The sequence below is a fragment of the Elaeis guineensis genome, chromosome 7 (assembly GCF_000442705.2).
Source record: "Elaeis guineensis isolate ETL-2024a chromosome 7, EG11, whole genome shotgun sequence".
NCBI lineage: Eukaryota > Viridiplantae > Streptophyta > Magnoliopsida > Arecales > Arecaceae > Elaeis > Elaeis guineensis.
Window position 1 is genome coordinate 79,386,822 of NC_025999.2, and position 24,351 is coordinate 79,411,172.

Consider the following 24,351-nt stretch of genomic DNA (forward strand, 5'->3'; position numbering starts at 1 on the left):
GACTCCTACTATTTTTTGGATCCCTCCACTCTTCGGATGGAAAACGAAAATCCTAACACGACAATTGAATTTCTAGTAGATGTTGCGGTTCCACCGATGCCATGTACCTTACCTAACGATTATTGATAACATACACACCGATGCATAGACAAACTTTGCCCAGATGCTTCTCTAAGTATGTTGCAGTGACTTGATCTTTAAGTTATGTGGGCTCACCTAACATTTATTGACATACTTCTTAGTTAAATCTGATCCACCGTTCATAAGAAGATACAAAGCCATCATTAGGTCCCTTACCTAATAGTTATTGGATCTAATCCCATCCTTATCCTAGAACAACTCTTTGTTAATGGAGTGATTGTGTGTTCCCGATGCAACTAAACCACTATAACCAATCGAAAATAATCAATACCAATACCATGTCCGTACATCTATAATAGTGGAAGACCTATGGACTTAATATTTATGGAAAGATTTAGGTTTAGGTCTCATCTAATCAGTCATCATATGATCGATCTAATTGACATGAGCTAAACTAAACTGCTAAGCAACCTTATTCAAGACAATCTTTCAAATTGACTAGGTAAGTGGAGATCGATGGGAGTTTTTTCGTTGCTTTTCTTAGACATCAATAAATTGATCAGATTAGCGAATGAAACTAATTAAATAATCATCTCTTAATTACTTATCTTAGACACCAATAGATCAATTGATCTAAATAGGTTAGCTTAAGTGAACAAGGCTCAAGCCATCGAGCTGAATTAGGTCCTTAGGTTAATCGATTCTACATATGAGATTTAATCGATTTGATCAATAATAATTGTATGATCTTAAAACTTAGTTGACCTAACTCTAATTAACACTTGACTTGATTTGATCAATTACTTTATCGAATTAAACTCATTATATTCAAATCAAAAATTCTAGATGTAATCTAATTGTATAACCTAATATTTGATTTACTCATGACCAAAATCCTCATCCACAAATATAAATTTCAAGTTCTAAAACTAAATTTCATATCTAAGTTCTTTGCATAAAAGGTAAGTTTTAAATTATAAAACTAATTTTCAGATTTAACATACAAGTATATATCTCATATATGTATGTAAATTCAGATGTAAACAAAAATTCAGATCCTAACATGATATCATATATCTTATATACAAATCATGAATCATGTCGAAACTAATTTTCAAACCTAAATATGTAATCATACATCTCATATATAAATCATAAATTAATCAAAATAATTTTTAAATTTATGCATGCATCTATATATCACATATACATGAACTAAAAATCGATCTAAAATAAATTTCAGATCTATGTATGCTTTTATATATCGAATATATAAACTAAAAATTAAATCTAAAATAAATTTTAGATTCAAAATAATTATTTATATATCTCATGTATCAAAAAAATTCTATTTTATTTTTTTTTTAAAAAATATGTATGTCAATTTTATGCATATGAAACCCGTGGCTCTGATACCACTGTTAGAATTTTGTTTCGGGATATGCATGCATGTTTCAATTTTTTTTTAAAATAATATAGTAGAATAAAAAATTAAAATATCTTTTAATTAAATCATGTATACATAAAATATAAAACAGAAGGATCTACTTAATATGCTGAAATTAAACACATACTGAATTTTATGTTGAAATTAAATATATGATCGAATCACATACCTATTTCATATTTTTTTTTTCAAATCTAAATCTGAAAGAGAGTAGATTTTCTCTTAGTTGTGCAAGTGCCTGGTCTCTATAGGTATCTACTCAGGATCAGTCTGAAACAGTCTTCTTTGGTATTGATCTTTTTTCTCCAAGAATAATTATCCTATAAATCTCGATGAAGTCTAGATTGCGATCAACTCTTTGATGATTTCTTTGATCTTTTTCTTCTTTTTTTTTACTTTTTTTTTTGATTATGAAGTAACCAAGGTCTAAAAACCAGCAAGTAAAAGGAGATGCCCAAGCTCCTCTTTGGTGTGGAGATGGAGGACGCCCAAGCTCCTTTGGGTGTTGGATCCAAAGGGGAGAAGGGAGGGAGGCATGGGGAGACCTTAGGAGGTGTGGGAGCTACTGCAAATTTGATTATTAGAGCTTTAGATAAGGTCCCTTTAAATAGACAAAAGATTTGAATCTTATTCAAAATTAAATAGTCCCTTAATATAAGTCCTACTTGCATTAAGAATCCTTGTAGCTTTAGATATTCGGCCCCCTTAAGAGATCTATTAGGTGCCAACTATTGGAGGCTTTTCACCCATTTTTTTACATGCCACATGGGGCTTAGGAGATGCCTTATGCTGGTCCTTCATGCCCTCTATCATGTGGGCATGCTCAACTTAATCAAATTAAGTGGCATCCCATGCAAATAATCAAGAAAATTAATTAAGGATTTGAACCCTTAATGCATTTGATCCAAAATCTTAAGCATCTAACAATTTAAGCCTAATGAATCTAATTTATTTAGATTATTAGCAGATGATTAATTTGAATTAATCTTATTAAATAAATAATTCAAGTATAAAGAGAAAATTAAGTTCAACCATATGCTAGCAAGGTTATCCTGAATCCAATGAGATTTTTTTAAACCCAATTAAGACCTCATAAGTCTAATTATTTATTTTAGGTCAATCTCTTTATTGTATGATCCCATAGATTCAATTCTATCTGGTAGTGAAATATACCATGATCTCTATCATAGTATTATAGAAACTCTTTTTAATGGATTAGAATGATTCTACTCTAATTCATCAAGGATTATCGATCCTGAGCAATCCTAGTGAGCTCTCACAATCCACCAGTGACACCGAGCAATATATAGTGGCAACTTAGTAGAACCGAAAAAAATTTCATGGTATAGTTCACATGTGATTTAGTTCCTTTATCATGAGTTTCAACTAGATGGTAAATCATGGATAAATCATCAAGTCTCATCATTAATTATATGATAGATTCGATTAGCTCAAGTCTATTTGTGATTCTCATAAAAATTTTTTTTCATCAATCATACTATTGTGGTCATAGACTCTCGGACTTAGCCTCTCAAATCTTATAAGACTACTCTTCTCTATCAAGATTGATAAATTTTATCTAGATGCATACCCTACTCCTACAGTGGACTAATTATCGCCAACATCCATTATAAGGTCTCAATAAGATCATGTTTATGTGTCAGTCAAACTCCAGCAGTCTCATTGTGAGTAGTCAAACCATCGCAGATCAAAGAATCATTCACACAACTATAGCATCGAGACGATCACTGACGATTGATTAGAAATCTAAGTTATCTCTCTTATGGTCATGCTCAGTACTAGTTATTCTCTAACAACTATCCATACTCGTCGCTCTGTGTCTCTATAATATAGATTAGAGACTCATCTATTTCGAAGGAAGCGATCTATGCATCAGTCTATCTAGATCAATCATCATCCTCATGATGATACTATGATTGAAAATATTTAAGCATTAATTATACATGCCTCTAATTCTTAATACTTTAAAAATATGTATCAAAATATTAATTTCATGGACGATTCAAGAACACATCATTTTTGAATGAAAATCAAATTTATTCTTTTATTAATCAAATTAATATTTTAATGTATAAAATTTTATCTTAATTTTATTATAATGTGACAGCTATATTGGCTTCTAAGATATACATCTAACAAAAAGAACATATATCTCAATAATCAAAACCGTTAGGCAAAGATTTAGACACTTAATTTTCCCAACGATCATTTATTATCGTTGAAAGTGTTTTAGCAACGTTTTGATCAGTGGGAGTATATATTTTATAGCAAATATGACCACTGATAATAACTTTTTAACAGCGAATATGACTACTGCCAATATGTTATATATTATGTTTTTAAAAATATATAATTTCAATAACTTGAACATGAACATACATAGTATTTTCTTTTTCGATTGTACCTTAAAGCCACATGATATACTGAAAATAAGTAATTAATTAAAATTTTGAATTCAACTTTCATAAAATGATTAGAATCAGTTACTTCTTCATAAAGCAAATAAAAGTTTATAATAAGAAGAGCTTTTCATATAACAAAACTAACAGTGATAAAAGTATAAATTTTTTGATCAAAATTATAGACATATCTTTTAAGATTTTGATAACAGAACCTATTATTCCAAGTAGACAATTAAAAAAAAGACTATGTACATAATGATTAGGAGCTTTGCATCTGGACAAGTTCCATCTGCAAAAAAAGGAAAGAAAAGCATAATTAGCACATAAGTAAATAATATATAAGAGTAATAAAAATTAATAAAAAGAATAGATAAAAATTATAATACATACAAAAATAGGGGGTCATGCAATTATTGAACCAATAGCATCACCAATAACTTGCTGCAGTCCATCAGTCTGGATCAACTGCTCACTTTGCATCCTTCCAAAATTAATATAAATTTCTCAAAATTCAGTTTCTAGAATAGTATTACCTACCATCTTAGATAGATTTTTACTTATAAGTGTTACGCATGTGATCTTAGTTTTGTGTGGCCATCTTGAACTCTTCAAAATGATCTCATTTCCTTCCTACAAATAGAGTTTTCAATTTATCAATATAATATAAATACAAAGTAAATAAATATGAAATATATAAAAAAATAATAAAAAATGATCAATTTATCTTAATGGGGCAAGCTTGTTGGGATTTTGCTCTTTTATCCTGATTTTTCTATAATTAAGTAAAGAATATGATTTAGTACTAGTAATTAAAACCTTGACATCAACACATGTAGCATTTGATCAAAATCCTAGCAAGACAAAAAATAATAGTATAATGACAATTAACATAATTGCTTATTGATTGATCCAATGGGATACCATCCACTAAAAATTTAAAGCCAAAAATTTGCAACTAAAACAAAGATTACTTATTGATCGATCAAATGGGAAACATAAAGGTGGTAAGAATACCAGGCTAAAATGTTGTGCACATCAAAATTTATCAAATTCTAATCAAGAAATAACATACTAACAATGTAAAGAATTACAATATCTGAAAATCATTATTATCTTTGAAAGGAATATCATCATGCATAGTATTCACCATCAACTGGACACTCCCTGAATTAATTACTGTTTGCTATAAGTTTATCTCTGAAAAGAGTGGTCATCTTTGGCATTCTACAACAAAAATAATTTTACACAGTGCCCCAAATTTATGACTATGCTTGTCAATATATTTTTATTTATATTTTCCAAGACAATTTTTTTAATCAATGCATAAAAAGCTAATGTTGTTTTTCCTAATGGACTTCAATTTGATCAAATTTCCTCATGTAAGTTTTCAAATTCAAGGCTAGCACATTCAAAATCAAATACAATACCATCTGACCAATTATTTTATAAATTTGGAGAAGCATATACTTGATATTTATTGTGTAAAGCTTAAGTATAAGTCATTTGGTAAAAAGTTAAGCATCTTATGAACTATATTATCAGGACACTTTGTTTTTAAGCAGTCAGGAAGTGTTGCCACTCTAAGACATGACACAACATGGCTTGACACTCTACTTTCAGGTGTTTTACTGACTTTAGCAACAAAAAAAAAAGGTTCTAAGCACTATTTTCTGAAGTATCATGCAGGTGATGATGTTTTTAGTGCTGGACACTTTCACCAAAGTATTCTTAAGCATTTTGTGCTACATTTCTAATATAAAGTTATCAAGATTATATGGACATGTTAAACAGATTATAATTATTGTTTGAATATAAGGTTATCGCAATTATATGAACACTTTAAGTGAAATATCATTATGTTTGAACTGCAAATATATCATCTTTGAGGGTGAAAATAAAATTGATCTGCCCTGTAACGTGTCTCTCAAAGCTGTCTCCACCCAACTTTTCAATTGTGCAATTTTTGCATGAAGTACTAGAACATGCATTTGTTAAAAACTAGGGTTTGATTGATATGCGCAGCAGAGGGATAAAATAAAAAAAATTAACTAATCATATAGCAGAATAAAAAAATTAATTTTCAGATTAATTAACATGAAATTTTATCTCGTATTAATCCTGGATCCCTCACAGCTGTTAAGATTAAAATTAATAAAAGAAGATTAGATCTTCACATTTGTGTAGGTAGTTTTTCATCACAATCTGATGATCGTGGATGTCTTTTCGATTTCTTTAAAGTCGCACAAGCGTCCAGCCTCTACAAGTATTCACACGAGGCTATCGTCTGATCAGAGTATCGGATTTCACCAGAGTACTAGCTTCCTTACAGAAATTCTCTTTGATGATGGATTTATTTTTTCTTTTTGTGCTAAAAATCCTTCTCAAGGATTTCAGCCTTTACTCTTTGCACATCATGCTCCACATGTGAATGGATCAAGAATCTTTTTTGATCATTTTTTGATTCTCTTCCAAAGAAAATCCGGCAATCCATCTCTCTCTTTTCTTTTGGCATTACCAGAACTTTTCCTGGGGTTTAGATCTGATTTCTTGACATCAAACTCTTTGATGCAAGAACTTTCAAGACTTGAAGGGTGACGTGAAACTCTTTTCACATGAAGCCTTTTGACATCAAAACACTAAGGTTAGGACATCCAACTACTTGGACATATAAGAGAGAGGGTGAGATCTTAGGACATCCCACTACTTGGACATCCAAGAGAGAAGAAGATAGGGCGTGAGATGTATAGCTCTCATCCATATGAAGCGTTATCTTTTTTTCATGTAAGATACTACAAGATGCACAACTCCTCTCAAGCGGCACTCACTTCTTCACATGAAAGTCTCTTGGGGCATCCGACTCATGGACCCCAAGAGTCCTACTCCAATAAGGAAATGGATTGGGGGCATGAGGGATTTTTATGACACCATAACCCTTGGGTGTGTGCTCCTCATCCATGTGAGAACCCTTTCCAACATGGTGTTATGGTGTGAGAAAATTCAACATGAGGAAAGATGGGGCACCATCTTATGAGAGAAGAGTCCTTTTTGTCAAATACTTTGATGGATAGAGTCCCAAGTAGCCTGAATTATGACCAAATCAAAATCTTTATCTCATAAGGAGTCCAATTGCCTTTGGTTTGATCATGTCAACTCTTTTACATGTCAAATTAAATCCAACCATCTGATCAAATATAATTTCTTGATATGTGACCCCATAGATTTTATTTTATTTGATAATGAGAAATATTATAATTTCCATCAACAATATCATTAAATTTTTTTTAATACATTGAAACAATTTTAACTTATTCAATGAAAATTATTGATCATCAAAATAATTCTTATCAGTCTCATAATCCATCAGTGACATCTAGCAGCATGTAGTGACATTCTAGAAGAATAAAATAGATGAACCTCTAGGTGCAGTTACTGTATAATATAGTCTTTCTATCACAAGTTTCGATAAGATGAAAGTTATAAAATTTTTTATTAAACTTCATCATCTGTTATATATCAAATTTATTTGACTCAAATTTTTGATGTATAAACTATAAAAACTCTTTCCACTATTCACACTACTTTGGTTAAAGTCTTTTAAACTCGATCTCATAAATCACAAATGACTATCTCCCTTATCTATCAAGGTCGATAGATTTCATATAAATACACATCCTATTCCTACAATGAACCTATTATAGCGAACATTCACTGCAATGTTCCATATGGCTAGAAAAATTAAATATATATATAGTCAAATTACAGCAACCTAATTGTGAATAGTTGAGGCACTGCAGGTCAAAAACTAGTCCCACTACTATAGTATCGAGTAAGTTACTAACAAATGAGTAGACATCCAAGTGACTTCTCGTATTGATCATGCTTGATTTTTTTATTCTCTAACAACTACCTGCACTTCGCTCCAGTATCTCCATACTATAAACTCAAGGCTCATCTATCCTAAAAGAGAAATGATGGATGCATCAATTTATCCAGATTAATCATCATCTCTATGATGATCCATTGATTGAGAGTATTTAAAAATTAATCATCAATGATACATACCTCAAATTCTCAATTTTTGAGAATATGTGTCATCATCTTATTAATTTTTTGGATAATTCATGGATACATATACAATATGAATGAAAAAGATAATCTAATTTTATTAATAATAAAAATAGTAAATACAAAATTATCCTAAAATAAATATATATATATGTTAGATGTGTGCCCTAAATGCCAGATTGGCTGACACATTCCTGTACAAATCTAAGGATAAATTTATAATTTTGACTATAAATCAATAAATGGGTTATTCTTCTATCACATTATGTACATTGTGTCTATGATACATCCTTTGAGTTAGTAGGAATGTCAATTCATATTTTCAAGAGTTGAAAATTTAAGGCATGAATTTACATAACTAACTCATAAACAGCTCCTGACCATAGGATCATCACGAGGATGGTGATCGATCTGGAAGGTTGGTGTACGATCGCTTTCTTAGGGTAGATGTGTCTTGAGTCTACGGTGTGGAGATACTGGAGTGAGAGTATAGGTATTCGTTGAGAACGAGAGTACTGAGCGTGATTACCTCGAGCAGTCATAAGAAAGTCTACCTTCTCGTCGATGACTAGCTCGATGCTGCAGTTGTGTGTCTAGTTCTTTGACCTAAGGTGCATCGATAGTTCACCTTGAGTGTGTTTTAGTTTGACTACACCATAACTCGATCTCCTAGCCATTCGAAACCTTGAGGTGTATGTTGGCTGTAGCATATTCATTGTAGGAACTAGGTCGCACCAAGATGGGATCTATCAACCTCGGTAGATGAGAGGAGTAGTCCTATGATGATCAAAAGATCGAGTCCTTAAGCCCATGGCCATGACAGAGTGAAATAATGAAAAAAGAGTTTTCCATTGGAATTTCACATCAGACTCGGATCGATCGATTGATTCATATGACTGATGTTGGGTTTGACGAGTTCACCTTAACCCTAATTCAGTCGGAACTCATGATAGAGGAACTCAATCACACAGGTAGCTGCATCGAGAGGTTCGTCTTCAGTTTTGATGGGTTGCCACCACATACTGCTAGGTGTCACTGATGAATTTTGGAAGCAATTAGAATGATGTTGATGATTGATCATTCTAATTATCTGAATCAGAAGAGTTCTGGTCCATCGAAAGGAGTTTCGATGATGTCAATGATGAGATCACGACATGTCTCATTACCATACGAAATTGAACCTAACTGGGTCACACAAACAAAGGTTAGGGTCTGGATGTCATCAATTGGGCTAACCCAATTGATTTGGATAAGATCCAATTAGGTTCAAAGAAATCATGCTAGCACACGATTGAGCCTAACTTTTTCCTCGTGTAATCTTTTCTGTCTCTACTGAGCCAAATGTGATTTGACTCATTCAGAAAACCTTGAAAAGATTTCTCTCAGTCTAAGTGAAGCTTGTCCAGCTCAAAAAAGGTTGATCTTAATTCATGAGATGAATTTAAGATAAGCATCTGCTAATTCCTGTCACCTGTCAATTTCATTTTAGGACATTTGTCAAAAATTGACATATGGGTCTTAAATTGAAAGCCACTTGGCAAGAGCTTATTGGAGGAATTTTGTGGAGCCAAACCATATCAAAATGAGCTCCATAATCAGATTATGGTGCGAGCCCAATTGGATTAAGTGGACGCCCCAAGTGGATAAGGTTGGAGAGTCTTGATAAGATTGGACTCTTTGACGCCAACCTCTCTTTGTCCTTATCCAGTGTTGGCGCCAACTTTGAGATAGAGGCTTGGATTTTTATCTGATGTGATCAGATAATATCAAGCAACCAATCAGAATTTTTCAAAATTTATTAAAATTTTCTGATTGGTTGAATGATGTGGCACTGCACAGCATACAGGGTCTATATAAACCCTTCTGCGCTTAGGATTTTAGGCTGAAGTTGTTTTATGCACCAAACCTAATAGCTGCCACCCCCTCCCTTCTTCTCTACATCCTCCTTGCTCTCCTATCTCTCTTCTTCACGTTCAAGGAGTTGGACGTTCATCTGGTGCAAGAAAAAGGTGTGGTGATGCCTGGAACAGGAAGGCTGCAGGACATCTTCGACAGGCTGCTGCTCCAATTTCAGAAGGAGTTCTGAAGTACTTTCAAATCAGATAGAGATCTAATTTTTGAAGTGTAGATTCATGGGGAGAAGACGTTTTAGGTCCTGTCCGAGTAGATATCGATAGAGGCCAGGTGCTTGCGTGGCTACATCAGAATCTCGGACTGTGCTGAGATCATCTACAGGGTAATCAGATTATCCTTGAGGTATGTCTATACTTCTCATATTTTTAGATTTAATTTTAGATTTTAAATATCAGATAATAAAATTAAATTTAACAAATATTAGATCTGAAATAGCATAGGATAAAATTTTTAAATTATTTCACCCCAGATTTGATGAAATCTGAAAGATCCTACAAAAGAAAAAGGTGGTTTTCCCTTCAATATAGGTCTAATTGACTTTTAGGGTATACATCCAATGATCTTCTATTTGTACTAAAGCCAATCAGTCACATACCTAAGCTACATCTTCTCAAAATGTGCTTCAGTCTTCTATTGGCTAAGTAGTTTATTCAGTGGATTTGCAATATTATCCATAGAGTCTACTCTCTGCACCTCGATGTATTTTCTCTCGAGATAGTCGCAGTAATGTCGCTCTGTGTGCTTGAACTTCTAATAAGATCTAGTCTCCTTAGTAAGAGCTATGGCACCTTTGTTATCACAGTATACTGTTATGACATCTGATGATATTACATCCAGTTCCATAACAAACTTTTTGAACCAGAGGACTTTCTTTGTTCAGAATCGATGATGTACTTAGCTTCTATGGTAGAATCTATAATTATCGATTGTTTAAAACTCTTCCAATTATCAAATCTTTATTGCATAAGAAAATACATCCTGATGTAGATTTTTTGTCATCAACATAAAAGATAAAATCTGAATATGTGAATTTTTGTACCCTCGACTCTCTTTCTCTTCTAAAGATCAAAAACATATCTTTAGTGCTTTTTAAGTACTTAAGAATGTTCTTTATAGCTATCCAATACTCCTAACTTGGATTCGAGTGATATTTACTCATGACACTATAGCAAGGACTATATCAGATTGTGTACATAGTATGGCATACATGAGGCTCCTAATAGCTGAAGTATGAGGGATCTAGCTCATGTGCTGAATCTCTTCAGATATGTTGGGTACATCTTCTTAGAAAAATGAATCCCATGCTTAAGGGGTAGCAACCTCTTCTTGAAGTTTTTCATGTTGAACCTCTTTAGCACCTCCTCTATGTACATCTTTAGTGAAAGGCCTAGCACTCTTTAATTCTACCTCATAGATATTTATTTTCAGAATATAGGATATTTCTCTAAGATTTTTTATAGAGAATTCTTTACATAATCAAATCTTAATCGAAATCAGCATGAGAAGATCATTCTCAATCAGGAGGATATTATCCACGTACAATATGAGGAATGTAACAACACTCCCACTGACCTTCTTATAAATACATGACTTCTCATTTCTGATTAAATCAAATGATTTGATTACATCCTTTAAACGAGTATTCTAACTCTGAGATGCTTGCTTCAGTTCTTTATAGCTTGATATCTTATGACTTTCATTACTAGTAGTGAAATCCAAAGACTATTCTATATAGATATTTTTCTTAAAATATCTATTCAGAAAGATAGTTTTCATATCCATCTATTAGATTCATAATCATGGTATGCCGCAATAGCAAGCAATATTTGGATAGACTTTAGCATAGCTATAGGCGAAAAAATCTTCTAATAGTCAATGCATTGACTATAACTTTTCACTTCGAGCCTTGCTTTATAGATCTCTACCTTTCTATCCGAACATATCTTCTTTTTGTAAATCTATTTGCATTCAATGGATATTATATCTTCTGGTAAATCCACTAAGATCCAAACTTAGTTGGAATGCATCGAGTCAACTTTTGACTTCATGACTTTCAACCACTTCTCAAAGTAAATATCTGACGTCTCCTCATTATAGATTTTGGAATCCATGTTTTCTATCTCCCATGATGAATATTTTCTCTACTTTCTCTATCAGAATACCTAAGTATTTTTTAGGAAGATGAAAAATCCTACTCGATCTATGAGATGGAAGAGAAAATACATATGCTGGCTCAACTTGAATAGGTTCTGTAGGTTCTATGACTCATTGCTCTTCAGAAACTCTCTTTTCGTGTTCAATTTTTCTCCCACTATGTCCACCTTTGATAAATTATTTTTTCAAGAAGATAGCATGTCGGCTCACAACTATATTGTGATCCTCTGAGAAGGAAAAGTAGTATTCATTAGACTCTCTAGGAGACCTACCCTATAAGACCTAGCCTCTAATTTGTTCATCTGTAGTCACTTAACGTGATCAAGATTTGATTTCTTACCATATCACATCACATACAATGTGGTAGGAACAGATTTAGAGAAAATCCTAATCAATAGGTAAATAGAAGTAAGTAAAGCATATTTTCAAAAAAATAAAGGAAGATCAGTGAAGCTCATCATAGACCGAACCATATCTAATAGGATTCAATTCCTCTATTTCGACAGTCTATTCAGTTGAGATATTCTTGGAGGAGTCCATTGTGAGATTATGCCGTTTATCTTAAGATAGTTCCTGTTTCAATAGCCATCAAAGTTATAGTAAAAATATTTTCTCTTGTTATCGACCTTCTTCTTAGAAACTTTCTTTTTTGGCTTTGCTCTCATTCTTTTGCTTTTTCATAAACTTTTTCTTCTTCCAATCAAACCTTTTATTGATAGAAATAGCATGCTTTATAATGAGAACCATGCTCCTTGAACCCTTCAATAGTTAGCAATATATTTAACAATTTGATCAAGGTGCAGTCAATCTTATTCATATGGTAGTTTACTATAAACTGTTCATACAAATTAGAAAGAGATTGCAGGATCAAATCCACTTATAATTTCTTATGTATCTCATGCTAAACTTCTCAAGCTTCTCTAAGTCCTTGATTATTATCAAACAACGACCATGGACAGACTATCCTTTAGTTAATCATCAGACGGTTTGGTAATATGGGGATATTTGGTCTAGAACTTAACTTATCAAAATATAAAACTATTTTGGGTTCTTAAGTCAGTCTTTATAATTGGTTTCAATTAGTCGGTTGGTTTCAAATATGCGAGCTAAAGGGTTAAAAGCTGATATTTTATTCTTACAGAGAGTAAAAATTTAAGTTAGATTTTTATATTTATTTTAAAATATTTATTTTAGGATCATTTTTAAAAATAAACATACCTCTCATTATTTTTTGAAATCTCTTACACTCTTCAGATAGAGAAACAAAAATCTTTCATGATTAAAATTTCAAGTGGGTACTATAGTTCTATCAATTTAAGTACCATCTCACTTAACAATTATTGACGATATGTAAATCAATGAGTGAACAACTCTTGTCTAATACTTTTCAAGCAAGTTGCAGTCATCTTCGATTTCTAAATCATGTAGGCCTCATCAGACAGTTATTGACCTTATTCTTTAGTTAAGTCAGACCTATTATTCAATACGTATGCAAAATCGTTATTGATTTTCTCATCTAATAGTTATTGGATACAATCCTATCTTTACTCCGCAATATCTCATGCTAATAAAATGATTGTATCTTTTCGATGCAACTAAATTACTGTGACTAGCTAAGAACAATCAATACCAGTAGGACATCTGTACATCTACAATAGTGAAAGATCGCTCGACTTAATATATTTTAAGAAGTTTTAATTTAGATCTCTCATTATATTTATTTACATCTAATGCAAATAAAAATCCACGAGACATAAACAATAAAATCAGTGATGATCATGAATCTAAGGGTTTCAGGCTCAAGCCACTGAGCCAAATCGGGATCCATGGGCCAAAGTACAAGCATAGGCATGTCAATTAGTTTGATCATCTTTAACTCCTTGAATTGATCTGAAGCACATCCTCAATCTCATCACGATCAATACTTTGATGTGGCTTCATCCAATTGTTCGATTCAATCTATGCTTGATGTGTGCTTTAGGCTTGCAATCAGTCAACCATTAATGTGCAACCAATCACATAATACATCCCGTATAATATATACCACAAAAATTAATTACAACCCCCGATCATATGAGACTTACATGTCTCCAAATTACATAGATGTATTGATAATCGAAGGCATCCAAAAATAAAAACCTTTTACATACACACAAGATTCACAAACACATCACAAAGATCATAAAAGGGGTCACAATCCTATGATCATCACCATATGTATCTTATACATGAACAAAAATAGATTTGGGTATTAGACTGATCATTTAACATAGATCTGAAAATTTTATGCGATCTAATTACCATAATTTTTTGATCTTATCGACTATCAGTATTGACTGATCAAATTAACCAATAAGATCAAAATTTTCATGCTTCAAATCTGGTTAAACAACTCATGATATCCAAATCAACAATCTAACTTAAAATATATGAGGATGGCTCCGATACCACTGTTAGAAACTAGGGATTGATTGATATATGCAATGAAAGGATAAAATAAAAGATTAATTAATCATGAAGTGAAATAAAAAAAATAATTTGTAGATTAATTATTGCGAGATCTTATCTCGTATCAACCCTAGATCCCTCATAGTTGTTAAGATTAAAATTAACAAAAGAAAATTAAATCTTCACCTTTGCATAGATAGTTCTTCACTATAATTTGATGATCGTAGATGTCTTTTTGATTCCTTTGAAATCGCACAAACATCTGACCTCTATAAGTGTCCATACAAGACTATTATCTGATCAGAGTATCTGATCTCATCAGGATGTTAGCTCCCTTATAGAGATTCTCTTTAATGATGAATTTATTTTTCTCTTTGTGCGGAAAATCTTTCTCAAGGATTTTAGCTTTTTTTCTTTACAGATCACGCTCCATACGCGAATGGATCAGGAATCTTTCTTGATCTTTTTTTGATTTTCTTCTAAAGAAAATCCGATAGTCCATCTCTCTCTTTTCTTTTGGCATTACCAAGAACTTTTTTTGGGGTTTAGATCTGATTTCTTGACATCAAACTCTTTAATGCAAGAATTTTCAAGGCTTGAAGGGTCGCGTGAAACTCTTTTCACCTTTTGATGCCAAAACACTAAGGTTGGGACGTCCAACTTCTTAGACATACAAGAGAGAGGGTGAGATCTTAGGACGTCCAACTACTTGGTTGTCCCAAAGAGAAGAAGATAGGGCATGAGATGTGTCGTGCTCATCCATATGAGGTTTGGTCACTTTTTCATGTAAGATGGAGTCCACAAAATGCACAACTCTCAAGTGGCACTCACTTCTTCACATGAAAGTCTCTTGGGGCATCCAACTCTTGGACCCCAAGAGTCTTACACCAATAAGGAAATAGAAAGACGGCATAAGGGATTTTTATGACACCATAACCCTTGGGCGTGCACTTCTCATCCATGTGAAAATCCTTTCCAACATGGTGTTATGGCATGAGGAAATTTAGTGTGAGGAACGATGGGGTGCCATCTCATGAGAGAAGAGTCCTTCTACTTGTCAAACATTTTGATGGATAGAGTTTCAAGTAGCCTGGACTTTGATCAAATCAAAATTTTTATTTCATAAGGAGTCCAATTTTTTTTGAACTTAATCATATCAACTTTTTGTCATATCAAATTAAATCCAACTATATGATCAGACACAATCTTTTTATATATGATTCTATAGGTTCTATTCTATTTGGTAGTAAGAAATATTGTGATCTCCATCAACAATATTATTTGAAATCCTTTTTAATGGATTGAAATAATTCTAACTTATTCAATGAGAATTATTGATTATCAAAATAATTGTCATGAGTCTCACAATCTATCAGTGACGCCTAGTAGCATGTAGTAGCATTTCAACAGAATGGTACCATATGATACAGTCCTTCTATAGCGAGTCTTGACAAGATGAAGATTATGAAATTTTTTATCAAACTCCATCTTCTATCATATGTCAAATTTATTTGACATGAGTTCCTGATGTGAAAACTATGGAAACTTATTCCACTATTCAAATTGCACTAGCCAAGATCTTCTGAACTCAATCTCATAAATTATATAGGACTATCTTCCTTATTTATTATAGTCAATAGATTTCATATAAGTGCGTACCATATTTCTACAATGAATCTACTACAGCCAACATGCACCGCAAGGACCCATATGGCTATGAGACTAAGTATATGTACAATCAAACTATAGCAATCCCATTGTAAATAGCGGAGACACCGTAGGTCAAAGGACTAGTCACACTATTGCAGTATCGAGTAAGTCACTGACGAGTGAATAGACATTCAAGTGACTTCTTGTATTATCATGCTTGGTACTTTTATTTTCTAACAGTTACCTACACTCTTGCTTCAGTATCCTTACACTGTAGACTCGAAATTTGTCTATCCTAAAAAGTAAGTGATCTATACATCAATCTATCTGGATCAATCACCATCTCTATGATGATCTATTGATCAGGAGCATTTAGGAATTAATCACCACTGACATATACTTTAAATTCTCAACTCTTGAGAATATGTGTCACCATATTATTAATTCCTTGAATGATTTACGGACACATATACATTATGAATGGAAATAATAACCCAATTTCATTAATAGTGAAAATATCAAATACAAAATTATGTTTTAAAATAAATATATGTATCAGCTTGATTAACTTGTAAGATATATATCCAATAGTATTCTCATGTCAATTAGTCCACAGCATGCATCTGAAATGCCTGCCTTGCCCATCTACTACTAAAAGTGACTGATGGACCCACCTAGAAACCCAAATGATGCTACACCTACTATAGATATATCTAACACTACCTATATCACAAAGTGAGGTAACTCCATCACTTATCCTATCCCATAGAAACTGAAAAGTCAGTCTCAAATTGAGTCCAAAATCCAAATACTAACTTCAAAGCAGGTGAAGAGATTTTGAGTTCAATTTTGACTTTTCAGCAAAATAAAGCAGGAGACACATGCAGAAATAAAAAACACTGCAGCAAATCAACTACCTAGACCTTGTGCAGTAGGTTACTCCACCCAAAATTTTTATTTAAAGCTTTTAAGTTTTCCTCCATTTCAAGTGCCAGTAAAAGAGCACTCAATTAATGCAATGTCATAAGTTAATGGCACAGCTTATGATGACAAAGTTTTATTATTGGAATCTCTAGCTGAGAGCTGAAATTGGAGGGGGAATGACTATGAGATTCTTCAGAGACCGATAAATTCTAATTTTTTGATGCTGGGTTTGACTTCTAAAAGGGATCCATATACCTGTTTCCTCATTTCATTACTTCAATGAAAAGTGAGATGTACTCCCACCAGCTTGCTCAAAAAAAAAAAAAAATCTAAAATTCAAAGTGACATACAAAACATATGCAACAGATACAGCATGATAATGGCTCACAAACAGGCTCAAAACAACAAGTTTGTGATCAATTTGATGGTTATCATGAGCATCAGGTCATGGTAAAGTAGAAGCTGACCACATGAACTTCTGTTTAAATGTAAAAGACAGATTTCAAGAGCATAACTACAGTATATCCAAATTTCAAATTCTTTGCATCCTTGACCATCTTGACTTTTTTGCAGCTTTGATAAATAAACTTCTAATTGGCATGATAAATTAATAGAAACAACTGACTTCTTAACTAAATAACCAAGAACTAGGTCACGCAGCACCTAATATAGTGGAAAAGGCATATCAGTTTGGGTTTAGTTTGGCTCTTAACATTTAGCTCAACTACAAGACCCATCTAGAGGAAGCTGGTTTCAATCAACAACAATGCATGCAGTACAAAATATAGTGAGGGTACTTAAAAATGCAATGACTTGCTAACGGTTCGGTGATGAAAAGGTCAAGCCCTTACATCTTCCTATATGAACCCAACTCAACCTTACGTCCAATCCTATATAAATTTTGTTGCACTGTACAAGAGGAAAGAAAATTAGGTTAAATTAAACAAAGCTATCCTCATATCTCAGCATAACAGTTCTCCCATGCAACAGCCTCTTACATACTGCAATGCTATATACAGCAATTTGCATTAGACAACCAACTGCTGGAGTCAGGACATTCTGAACTTTTTAACTCAACAAGCATCTATCTATGACAAAAACAACATTATAGATTCATACCAAAAAGAAAAAAAAAATTATAGATGTCTTTATTTGCATGTCTGACAAGATGAGAGAAGCTAAGTTAATGTTTAGTCTCTAACTTCTCTTTTCTTTCCCAAGTAAATGCAGAAAAGATTTGTTGTTGCAGTTATCTGCTATACACAGTAATTTGCACCGCACAACCAACTGGTGGAATCAAGACATTCTGAACTTTAACTCAACAGGCATCTATAATAGAAAACAATAATAGATGTCCCAAATCTTCCATTATCGCATGTCAAATAAGATGAGAGAAGCTAGGTTCATGTTTAAACACTGCCATTTCCTTTCTTCCCTAACTAAATGCAGAAAAGATTGACTGTTCTGATTCTTGAGATCCATGACAAGCACGATCATTCAGCAGGGCATATGTCCTTCAGGCTACATTACAAGCAGCAGAAACTTGAAATTGCAAAACTCTTGTAGATAAAACTACTCTATACCATACTTCTACCTTCTTGCCAAGCACTCAAAAATATGTGGCAAGGGTTGCTCATTTCTTGTTTGTGAAAGCAAGTGTTGCACATTTTCTTTGAAGTGCAGAAGCAGCTATGCACCCAAGCACCATTGGGCGACAAACTAAAGTAAATGTAGTTTATAGCAAGGTAATAGATGCACAGGCAAGGACCGGAAGCAGAACATAACTGCAAATAACCAATACTGATGAAGGGATTTTTGGTGCAAACTACCAAACCTCTTTTCGGTGGCTTCTATGGTAGATGACAAAATGCTGGCATTTCCAAGATGTAAATACTGCAACACTCATGCCATATGAAGAAAATTTGGAGAAGAAAGCTTGAGTTCTGTGTCAGGATTCTGGACTTAGAAATGTGAGCATGTGGAGAATCAACGTGGCAAATTTTTACTTGTTTAAATACCAATTTTAAGTTTTAGGAATCAAATCACCTACCACCCTTCTAAAAATTCATTACATCAAGCATGTGCAAGTAAAGCTATTAAAATCGCATCAAACCCAACCCTAAATCAAAGTCACCAATGATTTCATTCAATACAAGATACCAAACAGGAACAAAAAAGACCAAAATAAAATGAATCAAGAAAGCAATCAAGAACGATTAAGATGAAAAGGAAACAGGTAAAGGTCAGCAATTCCTAAGGCTAGCCCTGTTGGTTAAAAATTGGAAAGGAAAATATGAAATAAAGTTTTCTATAAAATGGGTTGCTATAGCAGAGCTCTAGGAGAAAAGATTTCTGTAACTTTTTGTATTCAACTGATTTCTTCATCTTTTAGTTACAGAAAAATGACGATATATATAACACCCTAAACATTAATACTTTGCCTACAAAATTGAAACAACAAAACAACTGTAAACATAGAAAATCTACAACAAAATAATTATAGCACTAAATAACTTTGACAAAGCAACATTTTAAAACATAACAAAAAATGCATTAATATCCAACACTCACCCTTAATGCATTTTCTTTACAACTCCAATAGACTTTCTAAGATAGCAAAACATTTTTCTTGGAAGTGCCTTAGTTAGAATATCTACAAGCTGCTTCTCAGCTCCATAATATTCAAGCTGAATTTCATCACATCCAACAGCTTCTCTAATAAAATAATATTTGATGGCAACATGTTTTATACAATCATGACTCACTGAATTCTTTTCAACGGTAATTACTGACTTATTATTACAATACAAAATAGTTTCTTCTTCTTGTTTTTCTCCAATTTTCTTCAGCATTCTTCAAAGCCATGTAGCTTGAGAAGTTGCCTTTGCTGCTGCCACATATTCTGCTTCAACAGAAGATTGAGCAACACACCTTTACTTCTTAGAAGTCTATGAGACACTGCTTGAATCAAGAAAAAAAATATAAACTGATGTGCACTTCATATCATCCAAATAGCCAGCCCAGTCACTATCTGTATATCCCACCAAGTTCATAAATTCTGCACTTTTGTACATGATGTTATAATCAATTGTCCTCTACAAATATCTCAATACTTTCTTTACTGTAGCAAAATGAATCTGAGTAGGTTCTTACATATATCGAGATAATAAACTTATAGCAAATATTATGTTAGGTCGGATTGCTATAAGATACTAAAAACTGCTATTCAAGCTTTTGTACTTGGCTGCATCTACCTTCTTTGAACCATCTTTCTTCTTCAACTTTTTATTTATAACAAGAGGAGCAGCAACGGGCTTGCATCCAAATAAATTAAACTTCTTTAGAATATTTTCAGCATATTTTTTTTGAGAAATGAAGATCCCTTCTTCTATTTGAGATACTTCAATTCTAAAAAAATAATAAAGCAAGCCCAAATCATTCATTTCATAAGACTCCATCATATCTCTTTTAAATCTCTGTATTAAATCTTCATCATTGCTGGTAAAAATTAAATCATCCACATAAAGTGATATAATAAGAGTTGAGCTACCTTTTTTTAAAAATAGAAAGAGTAGGCTCACGATTACTTTTTTGAAATCCTCTTGTGATAAAATACTTGTCAACTTCAACATACTAAGCACGAGGTGCTTGTTTCAGCCCATAAAGAGTCTTTTCCAGTTTATATACCTTATTTTCTGTCCCTTCTACTATATAACTTCGAGGTTGCTCTACATATACTTCATCTTCTAGCACTCCATTTGGAAAGGCTGACTTTACATTAAGCTGAAAAATATTCCAGTCCCTTTGAGCAACAATCATGATTAGAGTTCTTAGTCTCAAACCTTACAATGGGTAAAAAAATTTCTTGAAAAACAACACCAGGCTTTTGGGTAAATCCTCTTGCAACTAGCCTCGCTTTGTGCTTTTGGATGTCTCCATCTTGATCAAATTTTGTCCTATAAATCCACTTAATACTAACAACTTCTTTTGCTTTAGGCCAATTAACAAGCTCCCAAGTCTTGTTCTTTTTTATCATATGAATTTTCTCATCCATGCTTTATCCACAATTTCTCCCTTTGAGCTTCTTCAAAAGTTCCTGATTCTGTTGCTAAAAAATTACATGAAGTATATATTTCACTCAATCTTTTGATTTTGCTTGGAGAAGACTCTGATGAAGATGGTGTTAGCTCCAAACCAGAATGTGTAGGAGATAAAAACGGAGATGGATCTTCTTGAACCTCTGATCCTCTTAGAAACTCTTGAGAAATTACAACAGAAGATTCTGGCACCTTCTTTTCTTTCCAATCCAAAGCCTGTTCTTCATTAAGAATCACATCTCTACTGATTATCAATTTTTTAGCTTTAACATCATATAGCCTATAGCATTTTGAGTCTGAGCTATAGCCAATAAACACACATTTCTTGCTTTTCTCATCGAGCTTTGATCTTTTCTCAGCTAGAATATGGGCATAACAAATGCTGGCAATACTTTCATATATTGCACAGAAGGTTTTACATCAATCCATGCCTCAAATGGAATCCTATTCTTCACAACCTTTGTAGGACACCTGTTGAGAATGTATACAGCTGTATGAATAGCCTCTGCCTAAAAATTTTTGGGCAATCCTTTTTCATTCAACATTGACCTTGCCATCTCTACAATCATATGATTTTTTCTTTCTATATGCTATTCTGTTATGGACTATATGCCATTATCAATTGCTTCAAAATCTCTTCTTCTTTACAAAATTCTTCAAATTTTTCTGAAGTGAATTCTCCTCCTCTGTCACTTTGAATAGTTTTAATACGATGGCCACTTTGCTTCTCCTCAAAGGCTTTAAAATTTTTAAAAATGATGAAGGCTTTTGACTTCTTCATTAAAAAATAAACCCATATCATCCTTGAATAATCATCAGTGAAGGTAAGAAAATACCTATGCTAATTTTGAGAAAAAAATTTCATTTGGCCATAGATATCGGTGTGAATCAGCTCCAAAGGTGTTTTTGCTCTCCAAGCTCCATGCTTTGAAAATGACAACCGATGTTGTTTGCCTATAATGCAGCTTTTACATGACTCCAAATTAGACTTTATCTCAAATAGCCCTTTTACCATATTTTTCTGTTGCAGTAGATTCAAGCCATGCAAGTTGAGATGGCAAAACCTCTTATGCTATAGCCAAGTATCATGCACAATTGTGGACTTTAAGGCTAATGTAGCCTCATGGTTAAATTGTATAGAAAAATTTTTGTTTTTCTTCATTTTTACTTATGCAATCATCAAATTCTTATCTCTTTGATTATAAATTGTGAAGTAGCTTTCTTCAGAAACAAAGCGATTTTCCATAAGCTGGCCAACACTCAATAAGTTCTGATTTAATTCAAGAACCAATAAAACATCACAAATAAACTTGGTTCCTTTCTTGATTTTGACAGCAACTTTTTCTATGCCTTTAAATTCTATTACTACATTTTCTAACCATACCTTAAATGTGATTGTAGTATCAAGATCAAGAAATATTTTCTTATTTTCTGTCATGTGATTACTACAACCACTGTCAAGATACCAAGTATCTTCATCATGTTGTGAATCAGATTGGTTAGCATAGAAGAGATTCTCATCATCAGCATCTTCTTCAACTTTTTGCTCAAAAAAGTTAGTATGACTTTCAACCTTGAATCTATAATTTTTCTCAATATGCTCAAATTTTTTTGCAATTGTAGCATTGAGGCTTTCCACGATGCCAGCAACTTGAATTATCACGGTTTATTCTTTTACAAATTTTGCAAAAAAGTTTTGAGCTATTAGAAGATGAACCTTTTTCTCTCTTGCTGTCTTCTTTGTTGTTTGAGTCAAATTTCTTCCACTTCTTCTGGTCTCCTTTATTTTGATCATCTTTTTTTTAATTTTTGTATTGCTTTAGCATAAGTTTTGATTGGAAAGCATTTTCCATAGCTTGATCTTCTCGTCTCAGCCTTATCTGCTCATGAGATTCTAAAGAACCCATCAACTGTTCAATTGTTAAGGTAGACAGATCTTTTGACTTTTCAATTGCAGCCACTATAGCATCATATTTTTCTGGCATGCTGATTAGAATCTTTTCAACCACTTTCTGATCTGATATATTCTCTTCATAAATTCTTATCTGATTTACAATTTTAATGATGCTTGAGAAATAGCCTTTGACAGATTTAGACTCCTTCATCTTCAGATTCTCAAACTCTCTTTGTAAATTTTGAAGTTTGATAGCTATAGCTCAATTATCTCCTTGAAATTCTCTTTGCAAAATCTCTCATGCCTCTTTGATGTTTGTACTCAAATAATCCTGAAAAAAATGGCAGGAGAGACCCCATTTTGAATCGTGGAAAGAGTTTTGGCATCTTTCATTCTGTTCTCCTCAAGTTTCTCTTCTTCTCCTAATAACTCATCTTCATTTTCTAGTTCATTGAATCCTTTGGTAACAATACTCCATAGCCCTTCTGACAGAAGAAGTGTCCTCATTTTCACCTTCCAAAACTCATAATTTTCTCCGAAAAAAATTAGAATAATTGAGAAAGAAGTATTGTTGTTTTGGTTTGACAAGGAAGCCATGACTTTGATACCACTTTTGTTGGTTAAACATCAGAAAAGAAAATATGAAATAAAATTTTTTGCAGATTAAATTACTATAGCAGAGCTTTAGGAGAAAAGATTTCTATAATTTTTTGTATTCCACTAATTTCTTCATCATTTAGTTACAAAAAAATGACTATATATATAACACCCAAAATATTAATATTTTGTCTAGAAAACTGAAACAACAAAGCAATTGTAAACATAGAAAATCTATGGCAAAATAATTATAGGAGTAAATAATTTTGACAAAGCAACATTCTAGAACATAACAGAAAATACATTAATGTCCAATAAGCCCTAGATATAATCTACTGAACTTTCATTAAGAAAAGAAGAACTTACCATTCAGAATTTATAGTAGAGGAGATGGTCCTTTCAAACCCTAAAAAGCCTCTTTTGAGGACCAAGGAGAAAGGAATTGAATGAAAGCCAGGGGTGAGCTCTCCTTTCACCTCGTAGGAATACAATAGAGAAAAGTGGGAATAGGGGTTGGGAGGTATTTGAAAACAGAAAAAGACATGACTTCGATCGATCGCCTCGAGACTTCATCCTCAGACACGATAGCTTGTGGTGAGCACTTTTGCTTGAGCCAGCACAAAATATGTGGAAGAAGAAGTGTCGCGTGCGTGGAAG

The 24,351-nt window shown here is 32.9% G+C and overlaps 1 long non-coding RNA gene across 1 annotated transcript; it reads right to left on the reverse strand.

The window, feature by feature from the left end:
• Positions 1-4,058: 4,058 nt before the first annotated feature.
• On the reverse strand, positions 4,059-24,292 carry LOC105037114 (uncharacterized). Its single transcript, XR_012142936.1, has 4 exons — positions 24,061-24,292; positions 4,509-4,581; positions 4,342-4,432; positions 4,059-4,240 (listed from the first exon to the last, which is right to left on the reverse strand). It is a non-coding gene; the product is annotated as an uncharacterized lncRNA (long non-coding RNA).
• Positions 24,293-24,351: the final 59 nt, after the last annotated feature.